The following is a 13,993-nucleotide window of genomic DNA, read 5'->3' on the forward strand; positions in this document are numbered from 1 at the left end:
TTGCCTTTGTATTTCTTTGGTTTCTTCGGGGTTGACATGGTATGGAGCCTTGTTAGGAAGAGGTGTGCCGGGGATGAGGTCGACCCGGTGTTCGATGCCACGTAGAGGAGGAAGACAATGAGGTAGCTAATTGATGACCCACAAGTATAGGGGATCAATCGTAGTCCTTTCGATAAGTAAGAGTGTCAAACCCAACGAGGAGCAGAAGGAAATGACAAGTAGTTTTCAGCAAGGTATTCTCTACAAGCACTGAAATTATAAGTAACGAGTAGTTTGATAGCAAGATAATTTGTACCGAGCAAGTAACGGTAATGGTAACAAAAGTGCAGCAAGGTAGCTCAATCCTTTTGAGGCAAAGGACAGGCCAAAACGGTCTCATATGATAAGCAAAGCATTCTTGAGGGTACACGGGAATTTCATCTAGTCACTTTCATCATTTTTGTTTGATTTGTGTTCGCTACTTTGATAATTTGATATGTGGGTGGACCGATGCTTAGGTGCTGTTCTTACTTGAACAAACCTCCTACTTATGATTAACCCCCTCGCAAGCATCTGCAACTACGAGAAAAGTATTAAGAATGAATCTAACCATAGCATTAAACTTTTGGATCCAAATTGGTCCCTTATGGAGTAGCGCATAAAATAGGGTTTAGGCTTCTGTCACTCTCGCAACCCATCATCTATTAACTACTCCACAATGCATTCCCTTATGCCCAAATATGGTGAACTGTCAGGAAGTCGATGTTCACATGACACCACTAAGGGAACCACAACATACATACCATCAAAATATCGAACACATATCAAGTTCACATGATTACTTGCAACAAGATTTCTCCCATGACCTCAAGAAGAAAATTAACTACTCACAAATGATAATCATGATCAAGATCAGAGGGGTATTAAATAGCATGATGGATTTGAACATATAATCTTCCACCGAATAAACCATATAGTAATCAACTACAAGATGTAATCAACACTACTAGTCACCCACAAGCACCAATCTATAGTTCCGGTACAAAGATTGAACACAAGAGATGAACTAGGGTTTGAGAGGAGATGGTGTTGTTCAGGATGTTGATGGAGATTGCCCTCCCCAAGAAGGGAGAGTGGTTGGTGATGATGATGACGATGATTTCCCCCTCCGGGAGGGAAGTTCCCCCGGCAGAATCGCTCCGCCAGAGGGCAAAAGTGCTCCTGCCCAAGTTCCGCCTCGAGACAGCGGCGCTTCCTCCCAAAAGTCATCCCCTTATTTTTTTTTCTAGGTCAAAATGACTTATACAATCCATATGGTGGCACTGGAGGTGGGCCGAGGAGGGCAACCAGGGTGGTTCTGGGTTCCCTAGCGCGCCCAGGTGGGTTGTGCCCACCTGGTGGGCCCCCTCTGGTACTTATTTGCTCCAATACTTCTTATATAATCCATAAACAATCTCCGTGAAGTTTCAGCTCATTTGGAGTTGTGCAGAATAGGTAGCCTGACGTAGCTTTTTCAGGTCCAGAATTCCAGCTGCCGGTATTCTCCCTCTTTGTGTGAACCTTGCATATTATGAGAGAAAAGGCATTGGAATTACTCCAAAAGGCATTATTATGCATAAAAACAATATAAATAATAGTAGGAAAACATGATGCAAAATGGACATATCAACTCCCCCAATCTTAGACCTCGCTTGTCCTCAAGTGAAAACCAAAACCGAAAAACATGTCCACATGCTTATAGAGAGAGAGGTGTCGATAAAAACAAAATACGGACATAGAAGCATCATGTATACTATTATAACAGCAACAAACTTTAACATAAAACTTTTATCACAGAACTTTTATCATAGACTTCTCATGAATAAGTAACAATTCATCACAACATCGAAGTATAAAGCAAAAACTCTATTGAAAACCACCAAACTATGTTTTCAGTCAACTTTGCAACTACAATTCATCATCTTTTCAGGAAGGGTCACGTATCGGAGCCTTTAGGCAAGTCCACATACTCAACCATCATATAGTCTTCTATGATTGCTAACACTCACCGCATACACATGAGAAAAAAGTTTCAACTGGACACATAGAAAGATAGGGGCTTATAGTTTCACCTCCCAACGTATTCACCTCAAGGGTGATGTCAACAGTAATAACTCATGCCACCCATATCCAACTGGATATATGTGCCTAGATCTTTCCTCACCACATTATGCTTACCAAAAGAGAAAAAAGGAATAGAGAGAAATACTTTGACTCTTGCATAAAAATAAAAGATAGGCCCTTCGCAGAAGTAGAGGTTGCCATGCGCTTTTTGTTTGTATGCTCAATCTCTTAGTGCAAAAGAACATCTAGTTATATTGCCCCTTATTATAGCAACCTTTATTATGCAGTTTGTCGCTTTTATTCTTTCCCATCACAAGTTCATACAACGCTCAGTTTTCTCTTAAATGATCCAACACATTTAGAAGCAATTTTTATTACCTTATTGCACCGATGACAACTTACTTGAAGGATCTTACTCAATCCATAGGTAGGTACGGTGGACTCTCAAAAAAAGTTTTGGGTTAGGTTTTTTTGATACACAAGTAGTATCTCTACTTAGTGCGGAATTTTTGGCTAGCAAAGATGGGGGGCAAGCACCACATGTTAAAGAATCTATGACAATATAACTTCTATGTGAATATGAACAAACATAAACCATTACGTTGTCTTCTTTGCCCAACGTCAACAATTTTGGCATATAATATTTTGATGGGGGCTCACAATCACAAAAAGTGTCCAAGATAGTGTATTTGCATGTGAATCTTCTCTTCCCTTATTAATTCTTTCAAGAATTGCATCATTGACCAATGATATGTTTGTAAACTCCAATAAAATTTTCTACTTATACTCTTCCTTATGTGATGTCATTACTTACCATAAGACTAGCATATGATATTTTTCATTTATTTCCTTTCTTTTTATTGAACATGAAAGTAAAGAAAGCAAAACTCAAACTAAACTTTATTATATATGTCTTGCACACGATTACAAGGATAGATCACTAAGCAAACTTTCGAAAAGAAAGGATCGAACTAAACTTTTATTCATCTAAAGCAAAAGATAACTGTGGATTGAACTAAGATAAGTAAAGGCAAAAGATAGTGGAGGTGATACGATACCGGGGCACCTCCCCCAAGCTTGGCACAAGCCAAGGGGAGTGCCCATACCCGATACTCAATTTTCTTTAGTTGATGAAGAAGGGGGTGGTGGTGATGAAGTAGTAGCAATCTTATCTTTAGGTTTCCATGGCAAAAGCTCACCATCATAAGAGGAGGAGTGAGTCTCACGGGTCCTGCAACTGCCAGCCAAACTCATACCTTTAAACCTCGCCTCATATTCAAAGACTTGGTTTTGGAGATCGTAGCTCTGGCTTTGGAGGAAGTTGATTTTCTCGTTGAAGGTGAAGATGACGTCCTTCATGGACTTGCCATCCACCTTGGGATCACGGGTGTATTCTACGATCATGAGGTGATTGGGATTGAGTTCACGTTCCACCATCCCCTTGCACCGGAAGACCTCCTGCTCCATAGCTTCAAGCCTGGCCTCCACAGTTCCCGTCTCTTTGGGACCTTGCACATTGTGGATGTGGAGCGCCCACTCACACATGTCGATAGCCTAAGGGTGCTGCATCACCTCCCGCAAATATGGGTTGATAACGTTCTCGAAGAACTTGTCCTTGGAGGAGCTCGAAGCGTCCATGGTGAATTAGATCTGTCAGAAAATAGCAAGGAAAAGAAACAGAAGATTTCTCTGTGATACGGTGGTCAATAGGTTCGGGGGGTATGTAAAGATTTTTTATCTTGGGAAACAAGTAAACGGAAGAAAAACGGAGTCTGGAAGGTACCCGAGGTGGGCACAACCCACCTGGGCACGCTTGGCCAGGCGCGCCCAGGTGTCTTGTGCCCACCGGGGGTGCCTTCGTGGTTGTTTCCTATTTTCCTAATTTTTATTATATTCTAAAACTAACAGAAAATACTTTTGCGGATTTTTCGGAGTATGTTTACTTACCGTATCACGTACCTCCTCTTTTTTCACGATTTTGGAGTGTTCTAGAAGGTTTCCTTTATGTGTTCTCCCGGTGTCATAGTTTGTATAATACTGCTTTAAACATTAATGGGCATACCTGATATATAATGTTTTATTCTTTTCCCATTGACAACCTTTGGGTTAGTACCCTCGACATTATTTATTTTGATGGCTCCAGATCGATAAACCTACTCGATAACATAGGGTCCTTCCCATTTGGAGGGGCGTTTTCCTACAAAGAATCTGAAACGAGAGTTGTACAAAAGAACATATTCTCCAACTTTAAACTCACGCTTTTGGATTCTCTTATCATGCCATCTTTTAACTTTTTACTTTAAATAACTTGGCATTTTCATAAGCTTGGGTTCTCCATTTATCTAGTGAGCTAATATCAAATAAACTCTTTTCACCGGCAAGTATGAAATCATAGTTGAGTTCTTTAATTTCCCAATATGCTATATGTTCTAACTCAAGAGGCAAATGACAAGATTTTCCGTAAACCATTTATAAGGAGACATACCCACAAGATTTTTATAAGTTGTTCTATAAGCCCAAAGTGCATCATCTAATTTCTTAGACTAATTCTTTCGGGACCTATTGACAGTTTTTTGTAAAATAATTTTTATTTCTCTATTGCTAAGTTCAACTTGAACACTAGACTGAGGATGATAAGTTGATGCAATTCTATGGTTGGTATCATACTTACCAATCATTTTACGGAAAGCACCATGAATAAAATGTGAACCACCATCAGTCATTAAATATCTAGGGACTCCAAACCTTGGGAAAATGACTTCTTTAAGCATTTTAATAGAGGTGTTGTGATCAGCACTACTAGTTGGAATAGCTTCTACCCACTTAGTAACATAATCAACAACAACCAAAATATGTGTATACCCATTAGAGGAAGGAAAAGGTCCCATGTAATCAAAACCCAAAACGTCAAATGGTTCGACATCAAGAGAATAATTCATAGGCATTTCCCGATGCTTACCAATATTACCAATTCTTTAACATTCATCACAAGATAAAACAAACTTATGGGCATCCTTGAAGAGAGTAGGCAAATAAAAACCAGATTGCAATACCTTGTGAGCAGTTCCGTCTCCCGCATGATGCCCTCCATAAGCTTTGGAGTGATATTTCCGTAGGATTTGTCGTTGTTCATGCTCAGGTACACAACATCTAATAATACCATCTACTCCTTCTTTATAAAGATGTGGGTCATCCCAAAAGTTATGTCTTAAATCATAGAAGAATTTTTTTCTTTTGTTGGTATGTGAAGCTAGGTGGTATATATTTAGCAACAATGTAATTAGCATAGTCAGCATACCAAAGCGTGTTATGAGAAACATTTATTGCAGCTAATAGCTCATCGGGAAAGCTATCATTAATAGGTTGTGGGTCATCAAGAATATTTTCTAGCCTAGACATGTTATCAGCCACGGGGTTCTCAGCTCCTTTTCTATCAGTGATATGTAAGTCAAATTCTTGGAGCAAAAAACCCACCTAATGAGTGTAGGTTTAGCATCTTTCTTTTCCATAAGATATTTATAGCAGCATGATCGGTGTGAACAATTACTTTAGAATCAACAATGTAAGATCTGAATTTATCACAAGCAAACACCACTGCTAAGAATTCTTTTTAAGTAGTAGTATAATTATGTTGGGCATTGTCTAGAGTTTTACTAGCATTATGAAAGACATTTAAGTTCTTATCAACTCCATGTCCTAGGACAGCACCAACAACATAATCGCTAGCATCACACATAATTCAAAAGGCAAGTTCCAATCATGTGGTTGAACAACAGGTGTAGAAATTAAGGCTTTCTTAAGTGTTTCAAAGGCTTCTACACAATCATCATAGAAAACAAATGGAACATCCTTTTGTAAAAGATTTGTAAGAGGCCTAGAAATTTTAGAGAATTCTTTAATAAACCTCCTATAGAAACTAGCATGACCGAGGAAACTACGAATACCTTTGATATCTTTAGGACATGGAATTTTCTCAATTGCGTCAACTTTAGCTTTATCCACCTCAATACCTCGTTCAGAAATTTTATGTCCCAAGACAATACCTTCATTTACCATAAAGTGGCACTTCTCCCAATTAAAGACAAGATTAGTTTGCTCGCATCTCTGCAAAACTCGATCAAGGTTGTTTAAGCAATCATCAAAAGAAGTTCCGTAGACGGAAAAATCATCCATGAAAACCTCAACAATCCTTTGACAAAAAACAGAGAATATAGCGGCCATGCATCTTTGAAAGGTAGCAGGTGCATTGCATAAACCAAAAGGCATACGTCTATAAGCATAAGTTCCAAAAGGACAAGTAAAGGTGGTTTTCTCTTGATCAGGTTGTGAGACAGGTATTTGAGAAAAACTAGAATATCCATCAAGGAAACAAAAGTGTGTGTGTGCTTTGACAATCTTTCTAGCATTTGATCAATAAAAGGCAAAGGTTAATGATCTTTTCTAGTAGCTTTATTTAATTTTCTAAAATCAATTACCATTCTATAGCTAGTGACAATTCTTTGGGGAATAAGTTCATTCTTATCATTAGGAACAAGAGTAATACCTCCCTTCTTAGGAACACAATGAACAGGACTTACCCATCTACTATCAGCTATAGGATATATTATACCTGCTTCCAGAAGCTTCAGTATTTCAGTTCTTACCACTTCTTTCATATTAGGATTTAAATGTCGTTGGTGATCAACAACGGGTTTAGCGTCATGTTCCATATTAATTTTGTGTTGACAGAGAGTGGGACTAATGCCCTTTAAATCATCAAGAGTATATCCAATAGCAGCTCGGTGCTACTTCAGAACCTTCAATAATCTTTCTTCTTCATGTTCTGAAAGGTTAGCACTAATAATAACAGGATATATCTTTTTCTCATCAAGATAAGCATATTTCAAAGTGTCTGGCAATTGTTTTAATTCAAACACATGATCACCTTTAGGTGGAAGAGGATCTCCTAGAGTTTCAATAGGCAAATTGTGTTTAAGCAGAGGTCGTTGTTCGAAGAAATTTTTATCTATTTCATTTCTTTCATGCATATGCATATCATTTTCATGGTCTAGCAAATATTGTTCTAGTGGATCAGTAGGAGGCACGACAATAGAAGCAAGACCAATTATTTCATTCTTACTAGGCAATTCTTTCTTATGATGCTTTCTACTAAACTTAGAAAAATTAAACACATGAGACTCATCACCAAAACTTACACCGACTGTTTGTTTCTTATAATCTATTTTGGCATTAACGGTGTTCAAGAAAGGTCTACCAAAGATAATGCGACAAAAGTCATCTTGTGGGGAACCAAGAAGAAGAAAATCAGTAGGATATTTTAGATTCCCACACAAGACATCAACATCTCTAACAATCCCAAGTGGTGTGATGGTGTCTCTATTAGCAAGTTTAATAGTAACATCTATGTCTTCTATTTCAGCGGGTGCTATCATTCATAATTTCTTCATATAAGGCAAAAGGAATAGCACTCACGCTAGCACCTAAATCACATAAAGCATGATAACAGTGATCTCCTATTTTGACTGAGACAACATGCATGTGAACGACGGGTCTATGTTTATCTTTTTCATCGGGTTTGGCAATTCTAGCAGCTTCATCAGAGAAGTAAATAACATGCCCATCTATATTTTCTTCCAAGAGATCTTTAACCAAAGCAACAGTAGGTTCTACCTTGATTTGTTCATCTAGTTTAGGTGTTCTAATATAGCTTTTATTAAGCACAGTTGAATCTTTAGCATGTTCCTTTATCCTAACAGGGAAAGGTGGTTTTTCAATATAAGCAGTAGGAACAACTAGATCAACATTATAGATAATAGTTTCATCTTTAGCTACTACCGGTTCTTTAATTTATTCCTTAATAGGTGGGTGATATTAAAACCACTTCTCCTTAGGGAGATCAGCATGCAAAAGATTCACAAAAGGAGGCTACTATCTCAGAGTCAAGTGCATATTTAGTGCTAAACTTTTGAAAAGCATCGGCATTCATAAAATATTTAACACAATCATACTTAAGCTTAATACCTAACTCTTTACCTTCGTCGAGTTCCCAATCTTCAGAGTTGTGTTTAATTCTTTCTAAAAGATCTCACCTGAATTCAATAGTCTTTTTCATAAAGGAACCAGTACAAGAAGTATCAAGCATGGATTGATAATCATGAGAAAGCCGAGCATAAAAATTCTAAATAATAATTTCTCTTGATAGCTCATGATTGGGGAATGAATATAACATTGACTTAAGCCTCCCCCAAGCTAGAGCGATACTTTCTTCTTCACGAGGCCAAAAATTATATATATAATTCCGATCACGATGAACTAGATGCATAGGATATTTTTTTGCTGAAACTCCAATTTCAATCGATTCCAATTCCAAGATCCAATATCATCGCATAGCCTATACCATGCCAATGATTTTCCCTTCAAAGATAAAGGGTCAACCTTATTCTTAGCTTCATCTTCGGGTAAACCTACAAGTTTAAATAATCCACAAATTTCATCCACATATATCAAGTGCATATCAGGATGTTCGGTTCCATCTCCTGCATAAGGATTAGCTAGCAGTTGTTCTATCATACCCGACGGAATTTCATAACCAATATTTTCAGTAGGTGCAGTTTCTTGAGGGGTAACTAGTTGTGGTTCTGGTCGAGGTGAAGATACCTCGAACAAACCCCTCAAAGGATTGTTCTCCATAGTAATAAGTGACAATAAATTTCAGCACGTAGTAATAATTTTTCCTTACCGATTTCCACTTACCAAGCGCGCTTCACTCCCCGGCAACGGCGCTAGAAAAGAGCCTTGATGACCCACAAGTATAGGGGATCAATCGTAGTCGTTTCGATAAGTAAGAGTGTCGAACCCAACGAGGAGCAGAAGGAAATGACAAGTAGTTTTCAGCAAGGTATTCTCTGCAAGCACTGAAATTATAAGTAACGAGTAGTTTGATAGCAAGATAAGTTGTAACAAGCAAGTAACGGTAACGGTACAACCATGCAGCAAGGTAGCCCAATCCTTTTGAGGCAAAGGGCAGGCCAAAATGGTCTCTTATGATAAGCAAAGCGTTCCCGAGGGTACACGGGAATTTCATCTAGTCACTTTCATCATGTTGATTTGATTTGTGTTCGCTACTTTGATAATTTGATATGTGGGTGGACCGGTGCTTAGGTGCTATTATTACTTGAACAAACCTCCTACTTATGATTAACCCCCTCACAAGCATCAGCAACTACAAGAAAAGTATTAAGAATAGATCTAACCAGAACATTAAACTTTTGGATCCAAATCGGTCCCTTACGGAGTAGCACATAATATAGGGTTTAAGCTTCTGTCACTCTCGCAACCCATCATCTAATAACTACTCCATAATGCATTCCCTTAGGACCAAATAGGGTGAAGTGTCATGTAGTCGATGTTCACATGACACCACTAAGGGAATCACAACATACATACCATCAAAATATCAAACACATATCAAGTTCACATGATTACTTGCAACAAGATTTCTCCCGTGACCTCAAGAACAAAAGTAACTACTCACAAATGATAATCATGCTCAAGATCAGAGGGGTATTTAATAGCATAATGGATCTGAACATTAAATCTTCCACCGATTAAAGCATATAGTAATCAACTACAAGATGTAATCAACACTACTAGTCACCCACAAGCACCAATCTATGGTTCCAGTACAAAGATTGAACACAAGAGATGAACTAGGGTTTGAGAGGAGATGGTGATGTTGAAGATGTTGATGGAGATTGCCCTCCCCAAGATGGGAGAGTTGTTGGTGATGATGTTGATAATGATTTCCCCCTCCGGGAGGGAAGTTCCCCCGTCGGAATCGCTCCGCCAGAGGGCAAAGGTGCTTCTGCCCAAGTTCCGCCTTGAGACGGCGGCGCTTCATCTTGAAAGTCCTCCCCTTATTTTTTCTAGGCCAAAATGACTTATATACCAGAAGAGGGGCACGAGAGGTGGGCCGAGGAGGGCACAAACCACCAGGGCGCGCCTGGGCTCCCTTGAGCACCCAGGTGGTTTGTGCCCACCTGGTGGGGCCCTCTGGTACTTATTTGCTCCAATAATTCTTATATAATCCATAATAAATCTCCGTGAAATTTCAGATCATTTGGAGTTGTGCAGAATAGGTAGCCTACCGTAGCTTTTTCAGGTCCAGAATTCCAGCTGCCAGTATTCTCCCTCTTTGTGTGAACCTTGCATATTATGAGAGAAAAGGCATTAGAATTACTCCAAAAGGCATTATTATGCATAAAAACAATATAAATAATAGTAGGAAAACATGATGCAAAATTGATGTATCACTCATCGGGGAAGACATCCATGAATTCCTGCAACAAATTAGACAACACTAGAGGAAGGGGGTTAGAAGTGTTAGTCTTTGCCACCTCATCTTTGCACACTAGGACATAGTGTATGACACTCGATGGGTTCTCACACACTTCTTTGATCTCGCGTTTTGTGGCTAGGAGGACTAAGTTCTTCTCTCGTGGTGTAGGGTCACTCATTTTGGTCTTGTGGTGCTCACTCTCTTTGTGGTGGCTCACTCTCTCACTAGTCTCTCCATGATGGGTGGATGCTTGCTTGTCGGCGATCACTTGGCTTGGTGACATAGCTCGTGGCACGTACTCTGTTCCCTTCATCTTGAAGCTATAGTGGTTTGTTCTTCCGTTGTGGATGACGCCTCGGTCTAATTGCCAAGGTCTTCCCAAGAGAAGATGGCACACAGACATAGGAACCACATCACACTCGAAGGTGTCCTCGTAAGTGTCGATCTTGAACGAAACTTGCATGGTGTGCTCCACTTGAATGGTGTCGGAGTCACTAACACTACAAAAAATACACTTCCGTGATGATACGTGTTTGTCACAGTAGGTCGCGTTTTTTGTCATGCATGTACATCCATGACAAATTTATGACAGAATCAAGATAGTCATACCTGTGTTGTCGTAGAAGTGTTCCATGACATTACCAAAATTATCATCACAGAAGTGTCCACTTCCATGACGATAAATCGCGCGTCACAGAAGTGATTTCGTCAAGGGTGACCGACACGTGCCATCCACCGTAACGGAACGCCGTTAAGCTATCGGGTCCGGTTTTGGATCCGATAACCCGTTAACAGCCAGGACCAATGGGGATTTTCCACGTGTAAAATCATCATTGGCTGGAGGAAACACGTGTCGGCTCACCGTTGGGACAGATGTCATCCACTCATTGAACACAAAGCACCTATGATACGTCGACACATGGCACGGCCCAACAGAGGCCCATTCCTGTGAAAAGGCCGGCCCGTTTGACTTGGTCAAAAGATGGCGGGCCGGCCCATGGCAAGCCTGTTAACGGCCTATTCGCATATAGCCCATTTACAGCCCGCTAACCCAGGGCCCATTTACGGCCTAACCGAATTAGGCCTAGTAGCGTCATCTGGGCCGTGCAATATAATTCCAGCCCGTTTTAACTTCCGACCCATGTATGGCCCATGACGTCTTTCGGCCCATATGAGGCCCTTATTACTCTCGGCCCATTAACGGCCCGTGGTAAAACTTGACCGTAATGAACAGTGTATCACTTTATACCCATTAATGACCCGTGGTGAAACTGGCCCGTAATGAACAGTGTATCACTTTATACCCATTAACGGCCCATTATTCCATTGGACCGTTTCTCGGGGCCCATTTATTCTTGGGCTCATTTCCACATTTGTTTACTTACGGCCCGTTACTATCATTTTTCTGCTTGTGGGCCAAATTCAGCCCGTGCTTACAGTCGGCCCGTTTGTAGCCCGTTAATACGTTGGGCCGTTTTCATAGCGTCATCAAAATACGGCCGATTAACGACGGCCCGTTATGGTCGACCCATGAACGGACGATTTCAACTCTAGGCCATTTACGGCCATAATGTGGGCTGTTATTGGCCCATGTTTGGCCAACCGATCATAAGCCCGTAGAAGGCCCATTGATGATACGGCCCATAGAAGGCCCATTGTGTCTACGGCCTGTATAAGGCCCATTGTTTCTACGCCACGTAGAAGGCCCATTGTTTCTATGGCCCTTAGAAGGACCATTGTTTCTACGGCCCGTAGGAGGCCCATGTTAACTACAGCCGGTGGGCATCAAAGTTCGCCACCAGTGCAAATATAGGGAACACCCTACACTATACAAAAATGGCTTGCTGTTTTCTTCAGCCGGTGGTTGCACGTTGAGAACAAATTTTGTATCGCACCAAAACAAATTACAACTATAAAACAAAAGGAAGGTTGGCATAAAAGTTAACCGTCTAGCAGATAAATGCACCACCAGAAGTTCAGAAGCTCAGTTCATTTGACCTGACTGTTACGTTTTCATGATGTATTGTCCGATGGAGCACCATAACCTTCGCCTTCAGTTCTCCTAGACTCCTAAACAACATAGCAAATGTCTGATAGTCTGGTTTCAAAACCATGCATATCTTGACAACATCGAACAATGTCTCTCCTTGTTTCACAAAGGGTCGCTCTTAGGGAATGGACTTATGTCTGGAGCGCAGATACAACATTGTTTTGAGCTTGCATATCTTGATCATGAGGCAGTTTGGACGAGGTTGCCTTAACAACCAACCCAGTATTACGCACGAATGTGCTTTTGGCACTGTTAGTGGACAGGTACTGACCCACTGCAGCAAGAGCTGACATTGCGGTTATAGTTGCCTCGCCACCTTCAGAAGGTGGCGGTTCCACCATTTTTTTCATAGCTCGCTGAAAAGTTGTGGTTTTACATTAGTAGTACCAGAACAGAAGATATTAAGGAGGCAGCAAAACCAAACAAAATAGCTTTGGTCTATATACAGAACTTATTCTGGTGAACCCATGTAAAATAATAGTTGTATATTATTGCAAAGTACATAATGAAAACGAGGTTCCAAACATATGACCATGTACCATCGCTAATGTATTGTCTATTTCTTCACATTGTACTGAGGGCTAAGGATAAAGAGGCGAAGTTTATAGTACGGTAAGCATAGTATGAAATCATTCATATCACAAAACAACTGAGAACAGACAAACAGGCAATTGTAACGTTGTGTGGGCAAGTCCAGCACGGAACTAGATTACAGGTCAAGATCAAAGGAACATCACTCCTCTCTTTTAAACCTTGTAAGGTGCAATGATACGCTAAGACAATTGTGTATAAAATTGAAAAGAGTAGTAGACATTGGCTGCAAACCATGCAGTTCAAGGCATAAGTCAGAGTAAGTAGTAGTTAAAAGGCATGAGGATTAAGGACTTACAACAACGGCTTTGACTGGTGTAGTCATGCCCTTCTTCTTGCTGGTGTGACAGTCCTTGAAGATTTCCACAGCATTTGGTTCAGGTACTTTTTGGTCCTTGCAGGCTTTCCTCTGCATTTGGAACAAGTCAATATAGATCTGATAATATGGTACAGCAAAAAGAGTGAAGCAGTAACTAATTACAAGAGCCTCGCAGTGTGCAAAATAGCTACGAAATCCTGTCGTCTGTTGGAATTTCACTTTCGTATGGTTGGCCTTGTTCTTTGAACAGTTCACCTACAAGAAGATAGATTTGTGTGGCACATGCGTAAATAGGACTTCAACATGTGATCTGATGACATATATATAATGTACCTGATACTTCGGATCGGACCAGTGTTTAACAAGGCCTCCCCAATCTTCATCAGATATATTTTCCACTGGAGATGTTTGGGCAAGTTCACTGTTAGCATTGCCTTCAAAGTGAGTTTTCCTCAAGTTATACCGGTACTGTCGCAGAGCAGACTTGAAAACATGGGTGCAAGCTTGTCTGGTTGCATCATCGTGGCTATCCAACTTGAACCTCATCTGTTGGAGTCTCATTATCAGCAACCTAGAAAGTATTGGACAGAACAAGACGATATTACTAGTTTCC

The sequence above is a fragment of the Triticum aestivum genome, chromosome 1D, assembly GCF_018294505.1.
Source record: "Triticum aestivum cultivar Chinese Spring chromosome 1D, IWGSC CS RefSeq v2.1, whole genome shotgun sequence".
Taxonomy (NCBI): domain Eukaryota; kingdom Viridiplantae; phylum Streptophyta; class Magnoliopsida; order Poales; family Poaceae; genus Triticum; species Triticum aestivum.